The sequence below is a fragment of the Martes martes genome (genome assembly GCF_963455335.1).
Source record: "Martes martes genome assembly, chromosome: 15".
Classification (NCBI taxonomy): domain Eukaryota; kingdom Metazoa; phylum Chordata; class Mammalia; order Carnivora; family Mustelidae; genus Martes; species Martes martes.
In genome coordinates this window covers 41,297,986-41,324,406 of record NC_137903.1, presented here as the reverse complement: position 1 = coordinate 41,324,406, position 26,421 = coordinate 41,297,986, and the positions used below count along the sequence as shown (strand labels likewise).

Here is a 26,421-nt window from a genome sequence, read left to right as displayed (position 1 = left end):
AGTAGTTACTGAGTGTTACACTTAAAAATCAGAAAAGTGATAGAAAGTCAGAATCTGAGGTTTCAGTAGTAGTTAAATTTTCTTACCAAGATGAATTAATCATGCAAAATGAGGGGACTCTAGATAAGTACTGAGCTATCAGAAGATGGGTGCCATACAGAAGCCCTCTGCAAGTTTTTGGAGGGATGAACACAGCACATCTCAGAAACAGTGAAAAGCAGAGGTTTTGCTTTTCTGAAAATCTTAGAGAATAGTTCTATTTGTAATCTGGCATGACAAAATCAGGTGATTATTATTATACTTCTCTCTAATAAGAAGCTCATAGTATGATACATCCACAAATAAAAAGTTCAGAGTTTCTTTATTATTTCTATTCAGTCTTAAAAATCCCGGCAAACAGGACTTTTAAGGATTATATAGCACTTTAGGGGCGCCTGGGTGGCTCAGTGGGTTAAAAACTCTGCCTTCGAGGGGCACCTGGGTGGCTCAGTGGGTTAGGCCTCTGCCTTCGGCTCAGGTCGTGGTCTCGGGGTCCTGGGATCGAGCCCCGCATCGGGCTCTCTGCTCTGCGGGGAGCCTGCTTCCTCCTCTCTCTCTCTGCCTGCTTCTCTGCCTACTTGTGATCTCTGTCTGTCAAATATATAAATAAAATCTTTTTTTTAAAAAAAGGATTACATAGCACTTTAGCAAGAGAAACTATCATTTCACAGGCAAGTTCAGAAGGCAAACCATTTAATTAACATTATACATAGAGCAGAGTTTAGAAATCTTAGGTTATTTGGCTTCACTCTGTAGATCATCCTTTCCATTAATTACCTTTGCCCTGGGAAATGATCCATACAGGCTCCCCTGGGAACACGGGTGACATCAATCTGGGAAATGACCCATGAAGTTTCTTCTAAACTAACCTTCTAGGCACGCAGAGTGGCGCTCATCTCAAGGGGCCAGGCAGCACTGGTGAATTTAACAGGAACTAAGCCTCCTAACCAGTTGCCATTTTATGACATACTTGTACAATTTAGGTTCACAAAAGGAACTGGAACGAAAATGTGAGAAATTAAAACATTTCATCTAATGTCAAATTATAGCGGGTGACAGAATGCCAGAGAACTTCACAGAATCTAAACTGCATTTTAAGATCACCTTTGATGGGCTAAACACTGTCTGTTCAATGTGAAACTAAATTTAACCTTGCTGAAAGATAAAACAAATACGATCTTTTCCAAATATAATGTAGTAGGTAATAAACCGATGCCTGCAAGTTCAGTTTAAATAACAAGACTACGACTGTGTATCCAAATTTCGGAAGAAACATTCCCTATCGCTAACAGAGCCCAGGTTGACTCTCAATTTGCGTTTTTTTAAAGTATGTCAAGCTCTACGGTTTAAGAATTTCTTGCTCTAGGGGTGCCTGGGTGGCTCAGTGGGTTAAAGCCTCTACCTTCGGCTTAGGTCATGATCCCAGAGTCCTGGGATTGAGCCCAGCATCGGGCTCTCTGCTCAGCAGGGAGCCTGTTTCCCTTCCTCTCTCTCTGCCTGCCTCTCTGCCTACTTACGATCTCTCTCTCTCTCTGTGTCAAATAAATAATTAAATAAATAAATAAAAATCTTTACCAAAAAAGAAATGCTTGCTCTTTTCATCACCTCTACCCCCTTAACAATAGTAAATGCTAACATTCAGTGACAGGTTGCTTCCTGTGTTGCAGACCCTGTACAGAGACTTACCACAATAAATCTGAAAAGAAACAACTGTCACTTTTTACCAAAAAAAAATCACTGCTGGCGTGATCTAGGAGAAGGATTTGAATTCAAATCTGTCTAATTTTAAATCACTATGTTAAAACCCAATGTTAAAAAGTGAACTTAATGGAAGTCTACTGGTTATATTTTAAATGTTTTATCTTAATTCAAACGATACGATTTAAGAAAACAACCAAACAACTCAGCTCTTCCTCAATTTCTATAAAACATTTCTAATGGTTCTAACTCCCCTACCTTACCATGACCAAAAGGCTTTAAGAGAGCCTTCTATGGAAAAAGACTCACAGCAGTTTTCTCTTATTATACATATTCCTACAATATTATATGTTGCAGGAAAGAGCTGATAAACTCAGAAATCTGAGTACTATTCAAATTGCAACACAGCAGATATCTGAATTTTGTTTATTTTACATGTATTACTTCATTCAATTTTCAAAAAACCTAACAGAGGCCTGTTAACAATAGGTAACACCTACAAAATTACACATGCAGCATAGATAGAGCAAGAATTAAAACCCAGGTTCATCCGACACTAAGCTCTTAATCACTATGTTTAACCTTCAACAAATCCCTATTACATATGATTTCTCCATGAAAACATTGTAATAACTAACATGTGTTTACTGTGTCAGCATTAACTTATCTTGAAAATAGTACTCTAAGTAGGAATAATTATTATTCTGACTTATAAATGAGGAAATCAATACATTAAAAAGTTAAGTAACTTGCCCTAGGTCATAGAAGGCTAAAAAATGATTTGAGCATTCCATCTCCAGAGCTCAGACTCTCAGTCACTATACTAAAAGCAGTATTATTTTCTAACAATTTCAGCCTCCTAAAAATTGAGCAGACAAATTTACCATGGTCTGGTATTGGTATCACATTGCAAAATGAGCCTGTAAACATGAAAAGATTATACACACAAATACATCCATATGTGCTATTATTGGTCCTATAGTTCTAGATTAGTTGATGTTTAAACAAAATTATCTTTAAATTGTGCCCAAATTTTTACATCGCAGAGGCAAAAATTCTATTATTTTTTTTCTAGAAATTTGACCATTTTCCTCCCAGGCAGTTCAAAGTAGTTCTTCGATAAATAACATAATTTTATAACACAAAGTGAAATATCATTACACCCACTTTGTGGGTAAAAAAAACCCCAAAGTCATGGAAAAATTAAATGTCAGGCTGCAATTCAAAGAGTAAATGGCAGCACTGGGAATAGAATACACAAGTCCTTAGATTAGTGGTATGTCTAAGGTTATCCGTCAAACTTTAGTTCAACCCAGTAGACATCTGTGGGGGCATATTCCATGTAGGATGCATGGTAGACAATGCTGGACTCAGGAAAATGTTTTTAAAAAAATCACTCTTTAGTAGCTTATAAATCTGGCAGAAGAGGAAAAGGTGTGTGAGGAATCATAAGGGGAGGATGGGGCAAATACTAACAAAAACCGTAAGAGATTTATAAAGTGACCAAAATTGCACTCAGGATGAAAAACAGGGAAAGCTTCAAAAGGAGGTGGCATTTAACCTGGAGCTTGGGAACAGTATGAGTGCGGAGAAACGTGCATTCCAGGTAGCAGCACCATTGTCAGCAAAGGGATGGTTTTTCCCAGAGAAGAGTTCAGAGGTTGCTGTGCTGCCATACACTTGAAGAGGGCTCAAAGAGCTAAGAGTGGGAGGGAAGGCTAGAGGCAGATGGTAGAGGGTTTGTGCAAGCAAGCGACGTAGTTTGGGGTTTTCTTTTAAACCAAGGAGAACAAGGAAATTACATAACAGAATCTGAACATCAAGGAGACTGCTGCGGCCACACCTTCACGTATCGAGTAGAAAAGAAGGTGAATAATTGGGCGCATATTTGTTGAACAACAATGTGCTTAGGGTATGTGAAACCACTGAATCCTCATGGAAAATCTTCCTTAAAATTCAGCTTTATTGGAAGACTTGCAGAGTTGAAACAATCACAAGTTTTTGTGCTCCTTACAAGGTCTTTACACATGTATCAGAATCACATTTCCCATGCTGACCACCAACAGTATCATATAATACGTGAAACTCACATGCTGGCAGATCCTTAGGGTTGTGGTCTAAGACAGCATTACCCTCCTCCTCTCCACCCAATAACTAACTTTCTTTCTTTGGCTGGTGGGAGTTCTAAGACGAAAATGTCCGAGAAACACTGTATAAGATTTTAATAATATAAGTGGGAAAGTCTAAACTATGGCAGTTACAGGTACAATGGGAAAGGGGGAGGGGTGGGATAGGTGTTAGAGTAAGGTAATGCTGGGCATCCCTTCCTTCTCCTGCCCAGACTCAGTCAGGTCCCCACCCTAATAAACTTCCCCAGAACACGGCACACTCCTGGCTCAGCACTTACCATACTGTATCCTAACTGCCTGTTTTCCTATTTGTGTATTCCTCACTTCAACTCATACTATCTCAGGGACTGTCTATGGTCATGGTTGTAATTGTAGTGCTTGGTACGACTTCTGGCATCTGGTAAGCATTCAGTGAACATCGATGAAATTGCATCATAATTATTCACATTTCCTTTTCACTGAGGGAAGGAACTAGTTTGTCCACTCGACTTAAGGATCCTCCTCCTTTACCAAGGATTTAATCAGGCCAAAAGTGAGAAGGCACACTCCGCCCAGTGGAATCCTGCCGTGGTCAGATTAGGAGTTTCCTTCACCTCTCCCCGAACTGTCCCTACACATCTCAAAAGAGTGCTCAGCCACTGGGCTGTTCTTCTGGAATCTCTAACCACCTTCATGACCACTGCTGAGTTAGGTAACATGCATGCACCCATGCTGTGTACAAAGCAGAAGCACACTCATGAAAGCTGGACAGTTATCCCGTGTAATATACTAGAGTGACACCAAAGGCACCCTCTGCTATGTTAATGAGGCTTGCTCTAAACTCAGTGAACTAAGGAGTAAATGTCATTCTATTTGAATGTGAATATAAATTAATATGCTTATATTTAAAATATTTAGTCCAGAGGTAGAGGCTTTAAAGTAACATTTCTTAATGGAGTAATGGTATACCACCTATAAACTAGTGTATCAGTATCTCCAGAAAAGATCATAATATTCAAAAAATTCCCCCTAGGTCATAATAGTTACATAAAACAGTTTTATTTTCAATAAAATCTTTAACAGAAAAAACAAAAATACAGTTTTAAAATGTGTTTCAATGAGAGTCATAAATATTTAAAACACAGGAATGTTTTAGTGAGCTTTAATTAAAATATACATAAGGTTTGGGGAAAAATGGAACTCTTCTAAGTAAATTTTATGATAGGTCTTGAGAATGAGAAAACTACAAGAAATAATCATCCTTCTTCTGATCCTTCCCTATTTATGTCCTTTCTTGAATCATTAAAAAAAAAAAAAAAAAAGTACTTTGCTGCATGTGAGGCACAGAAGAGAGCCCAGACCCTCCCTCACAGAGCTCAGAGTATGAAAAAGGGAGTAAGTAAAGAAAGAAACATGCTCTCAGCAGTATAACTAATTCTGATAGCAGAGCAAATAGCCGAAGTTACAAGTAACCTTGTAAAAATAAATGAAGACCAAATATGAGTATCACATTCAGTCCTACTAGCCTTATCAAGCTGTTTTTGTAAGTATACTAACTGGTCTACTTAATGTAGGCTTTTAAAACCATTTCTTCACCAGCATATAGTACTTAAAATGAGAGGAAAAAAACAAAAATATTTTCTCTGTATCTCATTACAAAAAGTCAGCATACAATACTTTAAAAAGTAAAATAGATTCTTTGTACTTCATGGTAAAAATTCAATCAGGAAATAGTCAACAATAGAAAACTGTTTAAATATATATAATAACAGCCTGACAATTAAATATCATGCAGTCATTAAATATTGTATTATGGAAAATATTTAGTGGCATGGGAAAATGTTCACAATGCTTTGTTCACAACAGCATACACAAAATACACATGATTAGTTTGAATGGGAGCCCTACTTTCCCACAAGGAATCAGGAGCTTTTCTTGGAATTTAGGAAAAATACACAGAATTTTGTTTCCTGTGTTAAATCTGTGGCTCTCCAATTCTGATTTTGCATATTTTCAGTCTGAACAACCAACACTTTATCAACAGAAGAATGAAATCTTTCCGTTTCAACTACCCACAGCTCCTTCTAGAAATGGAACAACAAATTTGTTACGTATGTTTTCTCCAATATCTGAATTTTCATTAATTAGCCATCTTATTATAAAAATAGAGCTTCTATCTCCCTTCTCTTTCATTCTTCTCTTCTCATTTTTAGGGGCTAGTGTTCTGTATATGGAAATCTTTTCTTAAAATACAGGTCAGTGATGGGGAAATTGGAGGGGGAGAGGAATCATGAGAGACTGTGGACTCTGAGGAACAGAGAGTTTTAGAGGGGAGTGGGGTAGGAGGTTGGGTGAGCCTGGTGGTGGTTATTTGGGGGGGCATGTACTGCATGGAGCACTGGGTGTGGTGCATAAACAATGAATTCTGGAACACTGAAAAGAAATTTAAAAAAATAAATAAAATTTAAAACAAATAAAAAAAATAGAGGTCAGTGAAAATGCTGTTTGCTTTCTTGCCTAATGTCTAAGCTTAATGTCCAAAGGCACATTCATAGTAGCATATTAAAATTTCCTGGTACACACACGGATACACTTTGCAATACTCCAAAATTCTACTGATAAATATGAAGTGCAGAAAATGGCAGAATCTGATTTAGAAAATTCCATTTAAAAAATCTAAATTTCCTTTCAGAATCAAAAAGTACAAGAACTGATATGGTGTGTAGCATTTATTAAGCAGCTGAGAGCTAGCTGTAGAGAACTGGGGAAATGGCCATAGAGACCAGAGTTTGTTTCCCCAAAATCTTTTACCCATATTCACAAGTAGGAAAGAGGGGTGTTCCTCGGGAAGGTGGGTTCTCAGTGGCACTGAGTTCAGGGCTACAGGCTCCACTGATGCCCCCATTAGCCTTTTGTTCTCTGAGAGGAAGACATGTCCGTCTACACCTATCCCAGGTTTAAAAAGGGTAATAATTAGGACAGATATAGCTCTATGTTTCTCAAGTCTTATTAAGCTACTTTGTACTTGGCTCAACCTTACAATATGAACTGTCATAGCAACTCATTCAACTGCCTCCCACATATAAGTTTATAGTCTATTTTTAATTGAAACCTCATCTAAGTCATAGAAAAACTGGCAAAATACAAAAGCTCAGCTGGAAAGACATCTCTCAAATTATCTTCATGGTTTGGTGAGGGAGACAGGAAAGGCAACTCACTATTCAAAGAAATCAATAAACGAGATGGTCGGCCTTTTAAGTCCAAGAACCAACTTGAGAAGCAGCAAAATAAAATTTCAATATCTACTTATATTCCATAACTTGAAGTCTCCTTTTCTGTCTGTTTTATACTATATTACAAAAAAATTAAAGAAGAACACAAACATGCAATATCTAAATCTGCCTTTTTCCCTTTAAAAAGAAAAAATGAGTTAAAGGGTCTAGAGTAAAACAATAATAGGCAATAATCCCAATACTCTGCTTTCTGCTCAAAAGAAATAATACTTCTTGTTAAATGTTACAAAATTTCCTTCAAGTGACTATAAGATGTTTTTATTTAACATATTACATACCCATTTCTAAAAGCTAATTATTTAAGTCATTGACTAAAAGGGAAAAATTATCAGTTTGATCTAAGTTACCATTTGTTAACCTGATTAGTGCTTGTTTTGATGAAAATCAATTTCTTTGATGATATTCATAGGAGCTTTATTCATGATAGGCAAAAGAAGATCAGTTTTTAAAAGATATTTTTATTTCTTTATTTGACCGAGGATACAGCAAGAAACGAACACAAGCAGGGGGGAGTGGGAGAGGGAGAAGCAGGTGCCCCGCCAGGTGGGGATCCTGATGTGGGGCTTGGTCCCAGGACCCTGGGCTCATGACCTGAGCTGAAGGCAGGCGCTTAACGACTGAGTCACCCAGGCACCTCAAGAAAATCAATTTTGGGGGCGCTTGGGAGGCTCAGTGGGTTAAAGCCTCTGCCTTCGGCTCAGGTTATGATTCCAGGAACCTGGGATTGAGCTCCACATCGGGTTCTCTGCTCAGCAGGGAGCCTGCTTTCACCTGCCTGTCTACCTACCTGTGATCTCTGTCTGTCAAATAAATAAATAAAATCTTAAAAAAAAAAAAAGAAAATCAATTTTTAAAAGGAACAACTATAAAACTATAAAAACTAAAAATTATAATGCTTATTTTTCTTTTTACTTAATGTGCTACTCTCAGTTATCTGGAAATGTGACGATTTTTTTTTGAAATGTGACAATTTGAAAGAAGGCACATATTCATTCTCTCTCTCTCTGTCTCCCACTTTCCCTCCATCTTTCTCTCCTCCTCAGTCTTAAACACACACACACACACACACACACACACACACACGCATGCACACACAAGCTGCAGAAAGGTTTTTGCTTTGGAGTTTTTCATTCTCACACTGCCCCTTCAAGGAAAGTGATATGAACACTGAGTATGGGCCGTACCTTATGTTTCCAGAGTGCTTTTCCCCTGACACTGGAATAATTTATTTGAATAAATTTTCCAAGTGCAGAGCTCATCAATAATTAAAATTAAGTTAAATTACTGATTTCATCAGTGATTTTAATTACAATAAAAATACTGATGAAAGGATATTTGCAAAGAGTAAAAAAAAATGTTACGATAAAAACCTGAGGTGAAATAAGGACAGGATTTCCTACAAAAATACCCACCTACATTTCATTGACATTTATGAATGCTGTTAACATAAGGCTATCATATTTATTTAACAAGTATTCACTAAGTCTCTACTACCTGCAGACACTATTCTATGACAAAATTAAGTTGAAGAAAATATTAAGTTTTCAAGGACAAAAACTTTTTGATTCTTATAAAATTATACACAACCTGTTTTTAAGAACGCTTAATGCTTCTCTAAAAGACATGGAAAAACTGAAGTTTTCTAATTCAATGAAAAACTGACAAACAATTCTGAAAGATGAAAGCCTACTGTCAGAGCATTTTTTAATAATCACAATGAACCTTTTTCAAATTTGGAATTAATCCTTAATCATGTAGGAATTGTGTATTTCATAAAAATAATTATTTCCCCTTAACTATGAAAATATGTCTACCAGCCACCAAATGCGTCCTCTAGGATCCTCTCATGATAGTAACTATTCAGGCCAAAGACAAACTTCCTTTGGCAAACCACGTGGCTATTCCGTAGCTCCTGTTTACGCCAGGAGCAATCATTGCTGATTGAGGGCCTATAATGTACAGAGCATGTAGTTCTCTGGGATCCCAACAGTCCTGATGTGCAAAGTTCTGGGTTCCTGGCCTATACTAAAATCCCGAGTTATGGAGAAGAGATTCAAAAAATGATGGTATAATCCTGAAGAACCTACACGTTTATATGTACATGGGGCTGTTGTAGAAAATTTGCTTGATTTTATTTTAGGTTTGACGTATGTGTAATGGAGAGAAGAGGTGGTAAACATCACATCTCATGAGAAGAAACACAAATACTAATTTACAAAGTTCAAGGACTTGTAAACTAGAATGGTGCTAACTATAGCAGTAGGAGTTTTTAGAGTGAACCCCATTCATTCACCTCAGGAAAGTGGCACTTTAAAGTTCCAAAGTCCCAAAGGAGAGAAGCAACATCTCAGTAAGATTTCACATAACTTCAACACCTAGAATCATGACCCCATTTTAACACAAAAACTCAATCTACTGGAACACATAAAGGTTATAATATTCTAGAAACAAGGGACATAACGAAGACATTTTGGAATGTCTATATTTCATTTTCTTTCACACACACATATCCAGGAAGACTAATAAAATTGAACACAATTGAATTCTACAGGCAAAATGAATAACTATTTCTTTTTGTGCATTTATGCCTATTTATTTTTAACTTTTAAATAATTTAATCATTAATAAAATTGAATTCTGCATACCAGAATTAAGTGGTGTTTAACTTCAAGTGAAATAAAAGCTCTATAGAGAAAAATTAATTTATACACATCTTAATCTTCATTACAAATAAAAAGCTCTACTTTGATACAAGTGCAAAACAGGGCGCCTGGGTGGCACAGTGGGTTGAATGTCAGACTCTTGGTTTCAGGTGGGGTTGTGGTCTTGGTGTCATGCCATGGAATCCTGAGATGAACTTTGCTCCATGCAGTCTGCTTAGAACTCTCTCTCTCTCTCCCACTTCCCTGCGCCCCGCCCCCGTGCTCATGCTCATGTGCTCTCTCTCTGTCTCAAATAAATAAATCTTAAAAAATAAAGTGCAAAAAAGAAAAGGAAAAAAAAGCTAGTAAACCCTCCTTAGAATTGTGTGGGTCTTACTTTAGTACCACATATCTAATCAGAACACCGGCATCGATGACCAATCCTTTCTGTGTTTCCACACTAATCATGAAGGTAAACATTTTGACTTTTAGTCTCCAGATTATCTTTATGGACATATCTATTTCCTAACAATGCTGCATGTACTCCACACATGGAGGTTACGGAAACAACTGGTTTCTAATAAAGGATATGCCTGATGGGGAGTGGAATGAGGAATGATGGTTTATAAAAATGGCCTACAAGTATGAAGCCACAAAGAAACGGAATCATAATTTGGGGAGACTGGTTTAAAAAACAAAAGCAAAAAAAAAATAGTGTCTCCAATTTTTTATTCATATATACATAGATCTTATATACATATTTTTATTTATACAGATCTGAGATTACGTATAGAGAATAAAAATATTATAAAACACTAAACAAGAGAAGTCACATCAATAAAATTACCACAATTACAAATTTAGAATCATGCTAAAGGCGGTAACCAAAATCATCCTTTTCTGGGCAAAAATTCCTTTTAGCTTACTGATTTAATAATTCCATTACTAAAAATTAAGTTAGGTTACCTTTTCTTTCTAAATCATCAAAGCTTAAGCATTATAATTGTTGCACTAGGATTTATTTCTAGTTTTTTTGACTATCAACTTAGTTAAAATTTACTGAATTGTTTATTGTAACAATCTACTACAATTACAAATAGGTCAGGCAAAAGTTGCTTTTAAACAATTATAATCATGGCACTATTTAAGTATTTTGTTGACAAGCTAGTCCCTCAACCAATGGTTAATAACAAAACGTAATAACCAATCCCTCAGTACCTGCCCTGCACTCACTTAAAACTGCACAAAGCCCAAAATGCACCTGAGTATAAAATTTAGTTTACTATTAGATCTGCTCTGGGTAGCAATTAAAATTAGAACTATTCTGCTTAACTTGCTGCTTTGTGTGAGTCCAAAAGCAATAAGCAGTTCTCTTATTTCAGGGGGAAGAATTTGCATGAAAAAGTTAGTATGGTTAAAAAATGAAAATTGGATGGTTCTGTTTTTTGCAAGTAAATTTCCTAAAGAAAAGAAAACTTATATTGACAAAGAAACACCAAAAATAAACTCCAGAGCTAAAAGTAGATTAGATTATTTATGGAGCATTTACATCTTGATCAGCTAATAAATTAATGACAATGGCACTGACTAGACTTTTAAAAGATGTTAGTAATAACCAACAAAACAAAAAGGCAACCTGTTGAATGGGAGAAGATATCTGCAAATGATATATCCCACAAGAGGTTAATAGCCCAGATATACAAAGACGTCACAGAATTCAATAGCAAAAAACCCCCAATAATCCAATTTAAAAGTGGGCAGAGGGGTGCCTGGGTGGCCCAGTGGGTTAAAGCCTCTGCCTTCGGTTCAGGTCATGATCCCAGAGTCCTGGGATCGAGTCCCGCATCGGGCTCTCTGCTCAGCAGGGAGCCTGCTTCTCCGTCTCTCTCAGCCTGCCTCTCTGCCTACTTGTGATCTCTGTCTTTCAAATAAATAAACAAATAAAATCTTAAAAAAAAAAAAAAAGTGGGCAGAGGGCCTGAATAGACATTTTCAAAAGAAATGGCCAATGGACACATGAAAAGATCCTCAAAATCACTAATTTTCAGGGAAATGCAAATCAAAACCACAATGAGATACTACCTTGCACCCATCAGAATGGCTAGTATCAAAAAGTCGAGACATAACAGGTATTGACGAGGATGTGGAGAAAAGGGAACCCTTGTGCACTCTTGGTCAGAACATAAACATTCTGATACAACAACTGCAGAAAACGGTATAGAGGCTCCTCAAAATATTAAAAATAGAAATACCATATTATCCAGCAATTCTGCCACTGGGCATTTACCCAGAGAAACGAAAACACCAATCTGAAAAGATATATGGACACCTGTGTTTATTTGCAGCATTATTTACAATAGCCAAGATAAAGAAGGAACCTAAATGCGGAGAAAGGGGAACCCTCCTACACTGTTGGTGGGAATGCAAGCTGATACAGCCACTCTGGAAAACAGCATGGAGGTTCCTCAAAAAGTTGAAAATAGAGCTACCCTATGACCCAGCAATCGCACTACTGGGTATTTACCCTAAAGATACAAATGTAGTGATCCAAAGGGGCACGTGCACCCGAATGTTTATAGCAGCAATGTCCACAATAGCCAAACTAGGGAAAGAACCTAGATGTCCATCAACAGATGAATGGATAAAGAAGATGTGGTATATATATACAACGGAATACTATGCAGCCATCAAAAGAAATGAAATCTTGCCATTTGTGACGACGTGGATGGAACTAGAGGGTATTATGCTAGCGAAATAAGTAAGTTGGAGAAAGACAACTATCATATGATATCCCTGATATCAGGAAGTGGAGATGCAATGTGTGTGGGGGGTTGGGGGTAGGAAAAGAATAAATGAAACAAGATGGGATCGGGAGGAGACAGACCATAGGAGACTCTGAATCTCACAAAACAACCTGAGTGTTGCTGGGGGAGGTGGGTAGGGAGAGGGTGGTGGGGTTATGGACATTGGGGAGGGTATGGGCTATGGTGAGTGCTGTGAAGTGTGTAAACCTGGCGATTCACAGACCTGTACCCCTGGGGCTAATAAATACATGTTTATAAAAAAATAAAAAATAAAAAATGCAGAAAGAAAAAAAAAGAAGGAACCTAAGTGTTCATCCAATATTCCATTATATATACATATATATAATAGATATGTATATACATACATATTATGAATTATTACTCAACCATAAAAAAGAATGAGAGCTTGCCATTAGCAGCAACATGGATGGACCTAGAGCATATTCTGCTAAGTGAAATAGCTCAGACAGAGAAAGACAAATATCATATGATTTCACTTATATATGTCGTCTAAAAAACAAAGCAGAAACATAAATACAGGAGGGTTGCTAGTGTGGTAGGGGGTGGGAGGATACCCAAAACAGGTGAAGGGAAGTCAGAAGTCAAACTTCCAGTTTTAAATAAATAAGTTACGGGGATGAAAAATACAGCATAGGCAGCATAGGAAACATAGTCAATAATACTGTAATAATGTTGTATGCTGACAGATGGGGATTACACTGAGCACTGAGTAAAGTACAGAGTTCTTGAGTCACTACACTGAATACCTGAAACATATAATATTGTATGTCAACTACTTCAAAACAAAAAACAAAAAAAGAATTGTTAGTGACTGAAAGACTAAATCAGATATATTTTATTAATTCATTAAAAAAATATTTACATGCCCATTAGGTATAATATGATGAAGGAAAACACATGTAAATATCCTACTAAAGTACCTGAAAGTAAGCATTTGGTAAATGTTAATTCCATTACCCACCTCTCCTCTGATTCCACTCGTGTATTATAAGGAATTAAAATGCAAATATGATATGGTGTCACAAATATCCACAACGGACAGCTGAATGTTAAAAGTATTCAAAGCAAATTACAAACCAGGTTCTTTGGGACTCAAAAGGTGAAAGGAGTTATAATCACATGGAAGTCAGATATGTGAGTTGGGTCTTAAAACATGGGCAGTATTTTGACATACAGAGATAGTGAAGAGAACAATGAATAGTGTGGCACAAACAAGGGCATGAGGGCAAGAAAGTGCAGAGGGTATTCAGTAGCAGAAAAGAATGCAGATGGGTGAGAGCAGGGGTCTGCAAAGCTCCTCTCAAATGGGCCAGATAATAAATATTTTAATCTTTGTGGGCCCTACTGTGTCTGTCGCAACTCGGTACTCTGCCCTTGCAGAACAAAGCAGCCGTAAATAATAGTAAATGAATGAGCGTGGTTGTGCAACATGAAAAATTCATTTGTGACCACTGGAATCTGAAGTTCATGTATTTTTTCCACATCATGAAATATTATTCTTCCTTTGACTTTTCCCCACCATTTAAAATGTGAAAAACCATTCTTAGCTCTCATTCCACACAAAAGCAGGCAACAAATCAGACCTGGCCTATAAGTTGTAAACTGTCAACCTGTTTGAAATCTCCAGTAACCTATACCTAATAATAGAAGTTTCAATTTTCTTGAGATTTTAAAAAAAACTATATCTAAAAATATTTTATTTATTTTTCTTTCACTAAAGCTAAGTTTTTTTTTTTTTAAGTCAGAAAAATAACCTCAGGACTTTACTTTTAAGCCATCCTTAATCTCACTTCTAGTGTATCAATAGGCTTATGTTCCCTTGATGTTTAATTTTATTTAATGTTAAGGCATTAAACTGCTTTTCTTAATTCCTCTATGAAATCTTATTAAGTGTTTTATTACTTCTTTATTGCTTTCCTTTGTATAGCTTATAGTTATCACTCTTGACTTCTTGATACACATATTTATATATTCTTTTTGTCTCTTGAAAATTTCCTGACAAAAATAATTGCATTCCATGTCACTGTACTTTTGGTTTCAAGATGCAGCACCTTTAGACCTTTTGGGTCTAAATACTTACAGAATCTTACAAAGAGTCCCCAGAGCTGTATCTATCAGAACAGAAATTCCTTACCCTAAATTTGCCTATTCTCCTCTCCCCCAGAATATTCAGATCTCTGGTCATGCTAGAAAGGCTTATCTATTTGGGCCCAATAACGACAAATCAAAAAACTTAACCATATTTGAAAGAGATATGCAAAAAGTTACTTGGGTGAAGACACCCCAAAACAGAACTTCTGCAATTAAAGCAATCAAAGATAATCATATTTCTATTAAAAATAAAAATAAATGCTTAGTAGGACACAAATCCTTTATATACATATGTGTATTTATAATGAAATATACCAAAATTAGAAGAGGAAAATCATTATATCATTTCAAAAATTATTTTGTCCTAGTGGACTGAGAAAAGAGAACCAAAGATACAACATATATCCCCTGAAACATATTGCAGTTGAAAAACCAACACTCACCTTCAAATCTATAGAGCTAATGTACTTATATTTTATTCTTTACCTTGTAATTATAAAATCCAATTTTGTGTCCCAGTAATTGATAATACTGCAAAAGGCTACATACTATCCACAGTTCACAGTACACCACAGTACAAGTAGCTAGTAGCTGTTTGAAAAAGTATGTATCAAAAAAGAAAGAAGTATCTGTTTATGGCAAATGGCTCATTTTTTAGGAAATAATGTGACATAAAAGTCCTCCTAGGGAGAGTAATACCACAGTAGTTTTAGTAACAGCTGGTAATGTTGATCGTATGTTCACCACAGTCCAGACACTGTTCTTCATACTTTACACGTAATAATCCTCACAAACTTTAATTCTCACGACAACACCACGAGATAGGTGCTATTATTATTCCCATTTTATTTTATTTTTTATTCCCATTTTATAAATGAAGAAACTGAAACTCATTGAGATTAAATAACATTCTAACTCAAAGAGCTACAAAGAGGCAAAACTATGCTAGAAACTGGGGAAGCCTGGCTTAACAGCTTTAACTCTTAACCCCTATTCTGCTTGGTATAATACAAGCACCTACATTTAAGGCAGAGGACTATGGCTTTGCAAACTGGAATCCAATCCACATTAGTTTTGAACTGTGAGAGTTTATATATAATTTCAAATACAGCAAGGTTTAGCATCTAATGATACTACAAACATTTTACATTACTACCTAGTGACAAGGCTAATATTTACTAGTTAACAGATGGTTGAAAGCTGTCTTAAAATGATGCATGAGAATTATTTTGAAAACGTGACAATTCCGTGTCGTAAGTCTTAAACAGGCATGAGCTGATGAGTGGCAGATGAAAGGGCACCGCTATCTTTAGAATTCACGTCAGCGGTTCTCAAAGTGTGGTTCTCCAGCCAACATCACATTGAGGAGTCCAGCTCCTGGTTAAAAACCTGTGTGTGATTTTTCTGGCCCGATCAAAGGCAATTACAAAGGTTTTACCAGGCAAACCTTACAGGGAAAGCTGTACTCCCAACATCAGATGTGGGGCACAGCCAATGCAATGCTGTCTCTAAAAGAAGTTGTAGTCAAGGACTCAAATCGGCCCCCTAGCTAATCATGCTCATCCCCCCATTTATACTGCTGGCCTGGGCGCCTGCATCCCTTGATCGCGGGCAGTGGTGGGAGTTGGGGGTGCAGGAGGAAAAACAGGACACCCTGAACACAACTTCCCCCACTACTCAGTACTTTCCATTCCTACTCCTGCTACCTCACCCTCTCCAGACTCCATCTGGAGCTTCTTGTTCATAGTTCCCTCAACACTGAGACAACCAAACATCTGTGCTTATCCGCCTGTCCCTCAGCCAGTGTGCCCTTCTGTGGGGAAATGGAAAAGGAGAAGTCAGCATTGCCACCATTTTTCAACTCCTGTGCACACCACACCAATAAGTGATTAAGGGCTTAACTGTTACTCCACCACTTGGCAGCTCTGGGCGCTCTGTTACCAGCTCAGCTGAGCTCCGAGAAGCATCACCTGCGAACTTAGTACAAAATACAAAATCACAAGCCCTAACGCTCGCTAGGCTGAATAAGAAATTTTGGAGGTGTGGCCCAGGAATCTGTGCCTCAGCAAGTTCTCCATGTGATTCTAATCAACACCAAACTTGGAGAACACCACGTTAGAGAATCCCTCTCCTCATCTCCCCGTAAATAAATGATCCCAGGTGATCTCTTGGGGGCACTCCCTAAGAGCAATTATATGAAAAATGACCAAACAAATTCATAGCTTAGATATTTCTGGAAGAAATAAACTAGGTTTATTTATGTTCCTTTTATCCATTATCCTTTCAAAAGGTTTGCTTTTATCTTGAAGATCCTTATTTTTATTCCTTTTAAAAAATAAGATAAATTCTTTAACTTAAATATAACTTGGCTGTAATTTGACTGATAGGATTTCAAAAGAGAAAACTGTTTATACCTATACCTAAAAGGTACATGTAAATTGTCTTAAATGCAACAGACAGAAAACACTAAATAATGCTTAACCTTATTGTCTTGGCTTCAGCTACTATAACAAATAACCATAGATTGGGTGGCTTAAACAACAAACATTTGTTTCTTGCAGTTCTGGAAGCTGGAGTCTCAGATTAGGGTACCAGCACAGACTCTGGTGAAAGCCTTCTTCCTTATTTACAGATGGCTGTCTTCTTATTGTTTCCCTACATGGAGTAGAGAGCAGGAAGCTAGCTCTCTTTTCACCTTATAAAGGACACTAATCTCAACATGGGGACTGCATCCTCATGACCTAAATATACTACCTCGCAAAGATCTTACCTTCTTATACTATCCTATTGGGAATTAGGGTTTCAACATATGCTTTGGGGGTGGGGAAGGACACAAACATGCAGTCCATAACACTTATGGTATCAAATTAAACTGTGGCATTCCAAACATTTTTTCCTTAAAAAAAAAAAAAAGAGGGATATAAACTATATTGCCTTTCGGCTGTTTACCATGATGTGAACACGACCCCAGTGAATGAAATTATACTAGTTTGTTGGAAACTCCCTGGTAATAAGCCACTGAGTATAAAACATGGTATCTTTGAAAATTACTAGGGCATTGTGAACTACTCCAACTAGGAGTTAACAAAGTTCATTATGTTTAATTCACAATAAAAAGTAAAGTTTTAAAAATCAAACATTTGTATGAAATGTAATGCAACAAGTTAGAATAAGGAAGACGCTCATTAAAAATGGAGGCTCCTCAAACTTTCTTTGACATGTGTCTATTTGCTATCTAGTTTATCATAACTGCTGTAGCCATTGTAACTATTATATAAATATAACACAAGAGTTTATTAGTGTTGTGCCAACAAAAAATGCAAACTGCCAAAGAATACATATACCACCCTTTACACAAAGTTTAGAAACATTCAATTTGATAAATAATTGTTCGGGATATATGTATGTATGTATTTTATATATATATATATATATATATATACACACACACACACACACACACACACACATATAGAGAGATATAATATATAGTATAAAGACATACATAAGAATGATAAATGTGAACATCTAACTTCTAAATAATGGCTAACTTCAGGAAAAGACAGAAACAGAGAGAAATACACAGGGAGCTTGCATGATATTTCTGACATTGACTTCTTAAGCTCTGTTGTGAAAATGCAAGTATTTATCACATTATTGTCTATAGTGTTTTATGAGCTTTTAGAAACATAACAACACTTGATATAAATGGTATCAAGTGGTATGTATTCTTTAACTTGCTTTTCTCCACATTATGTTTTTGGGGTATCCATGTTGAGAAACAGATTTGTGATTCACTCCTTTTTGCTGCTTTGTAGTATTCCATTGCTTCAGTACACTATCTAGATGGGAAATTTTAGTATTAGAGTTATGTAGTTACATAATTCTATGTAGTTGCATCTGAACCATTTAATATATTATCATTTTTCTTTTTCCTTTTCCATACTGTTTCTTCCAACCCCAGAGCTCATAGTTGTCTTGTTTGTTCACTCAGTTTCCCACATACCCATAACTTTCCCCTGACTTTGTAAATCTCCTCCCAATAAATTCACATACTCTCAATATTTTGTCAATTCCATCTTCTTTTTTTTTTTTTAAAGATTCATTTATTTATTTATTTGACAGGCAGAGATCACAAGCGGGAAGAGAGGCAGGCAGAGAGAGAGGGAGAAGCAGGCTCCCCGCTGAGCAGAGAGCCCAATGCGGGGCTCAACCTCAGGACCCTGGGATCATGACCTGAGCCGAAGGCAGAGGCTTTAACCCACTGAGCCACCCAGGCACCCCTGTCAACTCCATCTTCTTGAAAAAAAAGTCTCTGAGACCCTTCTGGATTCAGATCTGAACTGGTCACTCAACAGGCCTCCTGTTGCCTGTCAGGTTCAAATTTTCCTCTCCCTCACCATGAGGGTTCTCTGCATCTCTCTCTCACAGTAGATCTTCTATTTGCTATATGTCTTTCTTTTTTTGTTTTTCCTCTTATTTTCATGGTGAACATTTCACAGTATCTTTTTGAAAACAGACAGATTAAGACCTAGCACATCTAAAAATGTCTTTAATCTATTCATATTTTGGTAATTTTCCTGGGTATAGAATTCTAGGTTGGAATTAATTATCCCTCACATATTTGAAGGTGTTGTTCCATTGTATTCTAGCTTCCAGTTCTGCTATTAAGAACAAAATCTATTTTTTTCTCTCTGGAAGCTTTTAGGAACTTTTGTTCTTAGGACTGCATAAATACCCAATAATAGGTGTTGCCACCTGTCTATTTTTATTTAATATGCTGAATACTTGGTTGTGTCTTTTCATTTTAGAAACTCATGCCCTCAATACCAGACAATGTCCTTGAATTATTTCTGTTATTTTCTGCCCTCTATATTCGTCACATAGAGCTACTACTGTTTAAGTGTTGGGTCTCCAGGATTAATTCTCTAATAATTTTCTCTATTTTTATGGAGTTAAAAATAAAAGTAAAGTACATAAATATTAAGTATATAGATCAAAGAATGTTTACATGTGTTACACCCAAGGGACCACATTGGCATCAATACACCATCATGTATTTTACCTACCCCTGATAGGTAGTCACTATCCCTAACCACAGTTTTGGTTGCTCCTGAAATCCTATAAATGGGAACATGCACTATATACTTCTTTGTGACTGCTTTCTTTCATTAAGCAATTGTGTCTTCAGATTCACATATGTTGTGTGTCCCAAGTTTATTCTTTTTAATGCTCTGATCTAACTTTATTAAATTATCTACCTTACTTTCTACCTCTGCATTTGTGTCTATATGCTGGAAGGCTTCCCTCAACTTCATTCTCTAACCAAAAGATTTGTTTTTTGTTTTTTTTAAATTCCCACCAGCTAATTTTAATTCCCTGAGTGTTCCTACTTATAGGAACACATATGTGTATGTATATATTTTTTTGTTTTATCACCTCTCTTCTCTTAAGATATTAATTTAAAAATTTTTTTTCCTTCTCCTTGCACATGCTCTGTGCTCTCCAAGTGGCTTTATCTGTTTGGTTGGTTGGTTGTTTTGTTTGTTTTATGTCAAATATTTCCTTCCAGTGCCTAATGATATTTGGTTATCTGCTCATATTTAAGAGTAGGACACTGAAGTCCCCAGCTGTTCAGGATACTGCCAAAAAGACCCACTTAATTCTTGCTGCATCTAGAATAGTAAGGTGTGTTGCATGACAGGGGAGTGAGGAAACAGCTGGGAAAACAGCAGGTGACGTTCTTGGAGGGCATTAAAGCGATGTGAATCTTACTAACTGCATCACACACTCTACCAGGAAACCTGTCCATGAGCCACTGGGAATGCCTCACCTGCAAATCCTCCTATAGGCGTCACAATGGGCATCCCCAATGCTCTGTGCACCACACACATACACACCCCCAACTAATGGCCAGCTTTCTGTACATACTCCCGAAACAGCAAGAAGAGGCCTTTGCAGGCTACTAGCAAGGATACAAAGAAAACTGGTCCAACTCTGAAGGACTGGGAGAAACCACACAATGTTGAGCATTCTGCACCACTCTAGGGGAAGTAAGGAAAGTTGAGGCTGTCGCCACCTTGCCTGGCTTTACAAGATCAAGAGAAGTCAGACAAGCTTACAAATTCCCTTATAAAAGAAAGCAGGAAGTGTGGAACAGGCATATCCATAGGAAAGAAAGTGTAAAAAAGCATCAGAATCCCTATTATGGCTGATTTAAGATATTTCTCTCTTGAAACCAGTCAGTAAAGACTGAAGGAGGAGGTTACATCTTCAAATGTGAAGACAGCAATGCAAGACTTCAAGGAACATGAAACAACACCACCACCACCACACAAGGAAACATGACACCACCAAAAGAATACAATTTTCCGGTAACCAACCCCAGAGAAATGGTGATCTGTAATTTTCCCAATAAAGAACTAAAAATAGTCATTTTAAGGAATCTCCATGAACTATAAGAAAGCACAGAAAAATAATTCCATAATATCAAGAAAACTACATGAACAATAATGACCAAAAGAGCTATAACAGAGATAAAAATCATTAAAAAAACACAAATTCTGAAGCTGAAGAATATAAGAAATGAAATGAAAAACACAACAGAGAGCAGCAGCAGCAGCAGACTGGAGCAAACAGAAGAAAGGAAATGTGAACTAGAAGACAGGCCACTTGAAACTACCCAGTCAAAGGAAAACAAATTAAAAGAAATGAAAATAAGTGAAGAAAGCCTACATGAACTATGGGATATCATTAACAGAAATAATCTATGTATTATTGGAGACCCAGAAGGAGAAGAGAGGGAGAAATGGACAGGAAGATTATTTAAAGAAATAATGCCTAAGAAATTCTCAAATTTGGGGAAAGATGTGGACATCCAAGTTTCCTAAGCTCATAGCTTCCAGCAAAATTTCAACCCCAAATGATCTTTTCCAAGACACATTATAATAACACTGTCTAAAATCAGCAACAAAGAATTTTTAAAATAATTTGTCACATACAAGTGAACCTATAAGGCTATCATCAGATTTCTCTGTAGACACTGCAGGCCAGGGGAGACTGACATGATATATTCAAAGTGTCAAGAGAAAAAAATTGCCAACCAAGAACATACTACCCAGTAAAGTTGTCCTCCAGAAATAAAAGCAAGATAAAAGCTTTCCCAAATAAACAAAAGCTGAGGGAGTTCATCATCACTGTCCTCCCTTATAAGGAATGCTAAAAGAAGTTTTCCAAGCTGAAATGAAAGGTCGCTAATTAGTAATATAAAAATGCATGAAAATATAAAATACATAAGCATAAAAGATACTCCCGCACTGTAATATGGTGGTATGTTAACAACTCCACTCTAGTAAAAAAGTTAATGGACAAAAGTAATAAAAATAAGTATTTATAATAATTTGTTAATGAACACATGGCATAAAAAGATGTAAATTGTGACATCAAAAACAGAAAATGTGTGTGGTGGGGCAAAGGTGTTAAGGGCTAAGAGCTTTTGTATGGGACTGAAGTTAGGTTGTAATCACCTTAAATGCCTTATATCTATAAGGTGTTTTACATAAGCCTCATGGTAACACATAGAAGCAAGAGTCTATAGGAGATACACAAAAGATAAAGAGAAGGGAATCAAAGCATACCAGTAAAAAGAAAATCATCAGTTCACAAAGGAAGACAGCAAGAGAGGAAGAAAAGAACAAGTGAACTACAGAACAGCCAGAAAACAATTAATACCATGGTAATAGTAACTCCTTAAGTGGATTAAATTCTCCAATCAAAAGGCATGGTAAAAAAATAAACAAACAAACAAACAAAAAAGCTCAACTATATTCTGCCTACAAAAGACTCACTTCAGCTTTAAGGCACATAGGCTCAAAGTGAAGGGAGAGAAAAAGATATTCTGTGCAAACAGACACCCAAAGAGAGCAGAGGTACTACATATATGAGAAAACACACACACACACACACACACACACACACACACACACACACTTTAAATAAAAAACTATGAAAAGAAACAAAGAAATTAATCATATAATGATAGCAGGGTTAACTTATCAAGAGGATACAACAATTCCAAATACATATCCACCCAACATTAGAGCACCCAAATATACTAAGCAAAGACTAACAGATCTGAAAGGAGAAATAGATAGCAATACATAGTAGAGAACTTCAATTACCCAGTTGCAACAACAGACAGATTATTCAAGACAAAATCAGTAAGGAAGTGTAAGTCTGTGTTTTTTTCCCCATAGAAATAGAAAAACTATCCTAAAATTTGTATGGAACCCAGTGTCCAACATGGTGACTATACTTAACAATATTGTATTATATACTCGAAAGCTGCTAAGATAGTAAATCTTAAATGTTCTCACACCCCTCCCCACCACACACACACACACACACACACACACACACACAGAGTAACATGATGATAGACTAACCTTACTGTGGTAATCATACCACAATTTACATCATGCCACAATTTACACAATCATACCACAAATCATCACATTGTATACCTTAAACTTATACAATGTTATATGTCAATTATATGTCACTAAAGCTGAAAAAACAAAACAAAACAAAACAGAGTAGGGCGCCTAAGAGCTGAGTGGCAGTTCAGAAGAATGGATTCTGTTTGTTCATAGTGTGCTCACTAAAGGATAATCCAACTAAGCCATTTCCTTTGGGAACCACAAGCAATCTGTCTTTCTTTCTTGGACTTTTCACATTCCCAAAAGAAAATTCTTCTAATCTCTTGCCTCAATAAAATTCCTGATTATTAACATCCCGTGGGCCAATAGAGAAGACTGGAAGTCTCAACATTCAACATGCAAAAATCTCATTTACTGTACCTGATTTCAACACAGTAGCCATCTGCCTTATACCTTTCACTGTTTTGTGGTCGTAGTTCTGATACCTTCATTTTACCCTCTACAGAAAATATGCGTTTAAATCTTCTGCCACGTAAGAGAGACACTGTAGTTACCTAGATGGTGCAGAGGATGGGAACTTGGAAATCAACTGTTTCTTAAATAGAGTTTAAATTAGTTCTTCTGGGCACCTGGGTGGCTCAGTGAGTTAAAGCCTCTGCTTTCGGCTCAGGTCATGATCTCAGGGTCCTGGGACCAAGCCCTGCATCAGGCTCTCTGCTCAGTAGGGAGCTTGTTTCCCCCTCTCTCTCTGCCTGCCTCTCTGCCTACTTGCGATCTCTGTCTGTCAAATAAATAAATAAATAAAATCTTTAAAAAAATAAAAATAAATTAGTTCTCCTGTTTTTAGCCCCACTTTAACTCCAACTTCCAGAAGTACCCAGTATTTCCAGTTCTTGAGTATTATGAGATCCTGGTATGTAAATCAGAGTTTTCTCGGTTTTCCCTACTGCCAACTTATAATTGAGTTTTCTCAGGTCTGCTAAGTTAGTCTAACTCATACATCTGCTTTCCACCTTCCAAATTTTATAACTTATTTCCTCTACCATTTTCTTTGCCCTTATGAGTCTGTTTATTTTAATATTTTTTAATCATGTTATGTTAGTCACCATATAGTACGTGATTGGTTTTTGATATAGTGTTCCGTGATTCATTGTTTGCGTGTAACACCCAGTGCTCTATGTAATCCATGCTCTCCTTAATACCCATCACTGGCTCACCAATCCCCCCACCCCCCTCCCTTCTAAAACCCTTAGTTTGTTTCCTGGAGTCCATAGTGTCTCATGGTTAATCTCCCACACCGATATCCCCCCTCCTTCATTTTTCCCTTCCTTCTCCTAATGTCCTCCATGGTATTCCTTATATTCCACGAATAAGTGAAACCATATGATAACTGACTTTCTCTATTTGACTTCTTTCACTTGGCATAATCTCCTCCAGTCCCATCCATGTTGATACAAAAGCTGGATATTCATCCTTTCTGATGGCTGAGTAATATTCCACTGTGTACATGGACCATATCTTATTTTAAAACCTCATTATCTTCATTCTAGAGGGGATTTGGGAAGGACAAGAGCTATCAACATGTGTTTAATCTGCCATGTCAATATAAAATTCCTTTTTGCTGTATTTCAAAAATGAACAAAAAATTCACAAAGCAAAAAATTAAATTTAGACAGTAGCTGTCCCTTTCCAAATCTAGCTTTCTGTAAGCTTTTTCAATCTTTCAGAGTACAAACCATAAAAAGAATAAAAATTTTAAATGAAATGGTAATTTCATCTAAATAAAATCAATAAACGCATGACAGATATTTTACCATGACTTAAAATATACATGCTGGCAGCCACTGTCATTCTCTAACACCAGCGTTCCTCCTAGGTCACAGAGCTCCAGCCCAAGAAGGAGGAGGGTAAGTAACAAGGTCCCTATACTAGCCCTGATACAAAGCTGACTGCATGCAGACTGGTACTAAAGCAAAGAGGAAGCAACAGGCTACAAAAGTCACTCACAAGAGTCCACCCTCCACAGGATGGGGAGGGGGGGCACAGAGTGGGGAGGGTAAAGAAACACCTTATAAGCCTCGGACTGTGACACTCAGTGAAATTAAATGTTACCAGAAGTCCACTGAACATCTGATTCACAAACTTCCTTTTTACTGTCTGGAGCAAGAAACTGCTCAGGACTTCAAAATAGATTTCCAGAGCACAGCTATGGGAGCTTTGCAGGAGGCGAGTGAGGCCTATCTGGTAGGCCTTTTTGAAGACACCAGCCTGTGTGCTATCCATGCCAAACGTGTCACAATTATGCCGGAAGACATCCAGCTGGTGTGCTGCACACGTGGAGAATGTGCTCAAGAATCCACTATGTCTGGAGACATTTTACTTAAAAGAAAAACAAAACATTTTTTTCCCCTCTCCTTCCTGTTACTGATAGTTCTGAACGTTACGTATGTTTTTCTTACGGGGTCAAAAGGTGCCTCAGTATGTCACTACAAGTGGAAAAATAGGGAACAGAAATCAGATATTGACAGTTTTTTGTTTTCATGTATGTAAATATTTAATATGAATGTGGGGACATAAAGCATTAATGTAAGTCAAAATGTTTCGGCAGTCCAACTTTGTAACAATTATAAATAAACCTGTTAAATTTTTCTGGACAATGTCAGCATTTGGATTTTTTTAAAAAAATAAGTAAATTTCTTACTGACAGCAAAATAAAATGGACAGAGGTTTTGGCATAATTTAGAATACAACTAAATACTCTGCTAAATTCTAATACATCTAATCAAAATAGTTTTTCTTTTATGACCATGATAGAATTGAATGACTTTTTTTCAGTCTATAATACAAATGTTTTATTTTCTGTGGAAAATGAATTTTATTTGCCACTCTCATTAGCTCACTACTGTATTTCAGATTATCTGGATCACTTAAATTCTAAGTGTTTTAATAGGCTGTTTTAGTTATCAACTCATTATGTTCCTGACAATAAAACACTTTTTAAATCAGATGCCTAAAGAATAAGAAAGCCTAGATAATTCACATGCTAATTTAATTTTGAATACAAAATTTCTTTCAACATGCTAACTGATAATACAAAATATTTATCTAAGTTTAGAACAACCAGTCTTTAAAACAAAACAATGTAACAAATCAAATGTGAAAGTTATTTTGTGTTTCTTTTCCTATGGCAGTCAAGAAATGATTACCGAAAAGTAAAACCTATTTCGTAGCTTAAATAATATACTTCACGGTGTTAAATAATTAGTTCTTATCACAGACCTATTTTA

At 36.6% G+C, this 26,421-nt stretch overlaps 1 protein-coding gene across 2 annotated transcripts in view; it reads right to left on the bottom strand.

Moving 5' to 3' along the window:
- The window catches only part of RABGAP1L (RAB GTPase activating protein 1 like), a 757,100-nt gene that overhangs the window by 381,133 nt on the left and 349,546 nt on the right, over positions 1-26,421 (bottom strand). The window lies entirely within an intron of this gene.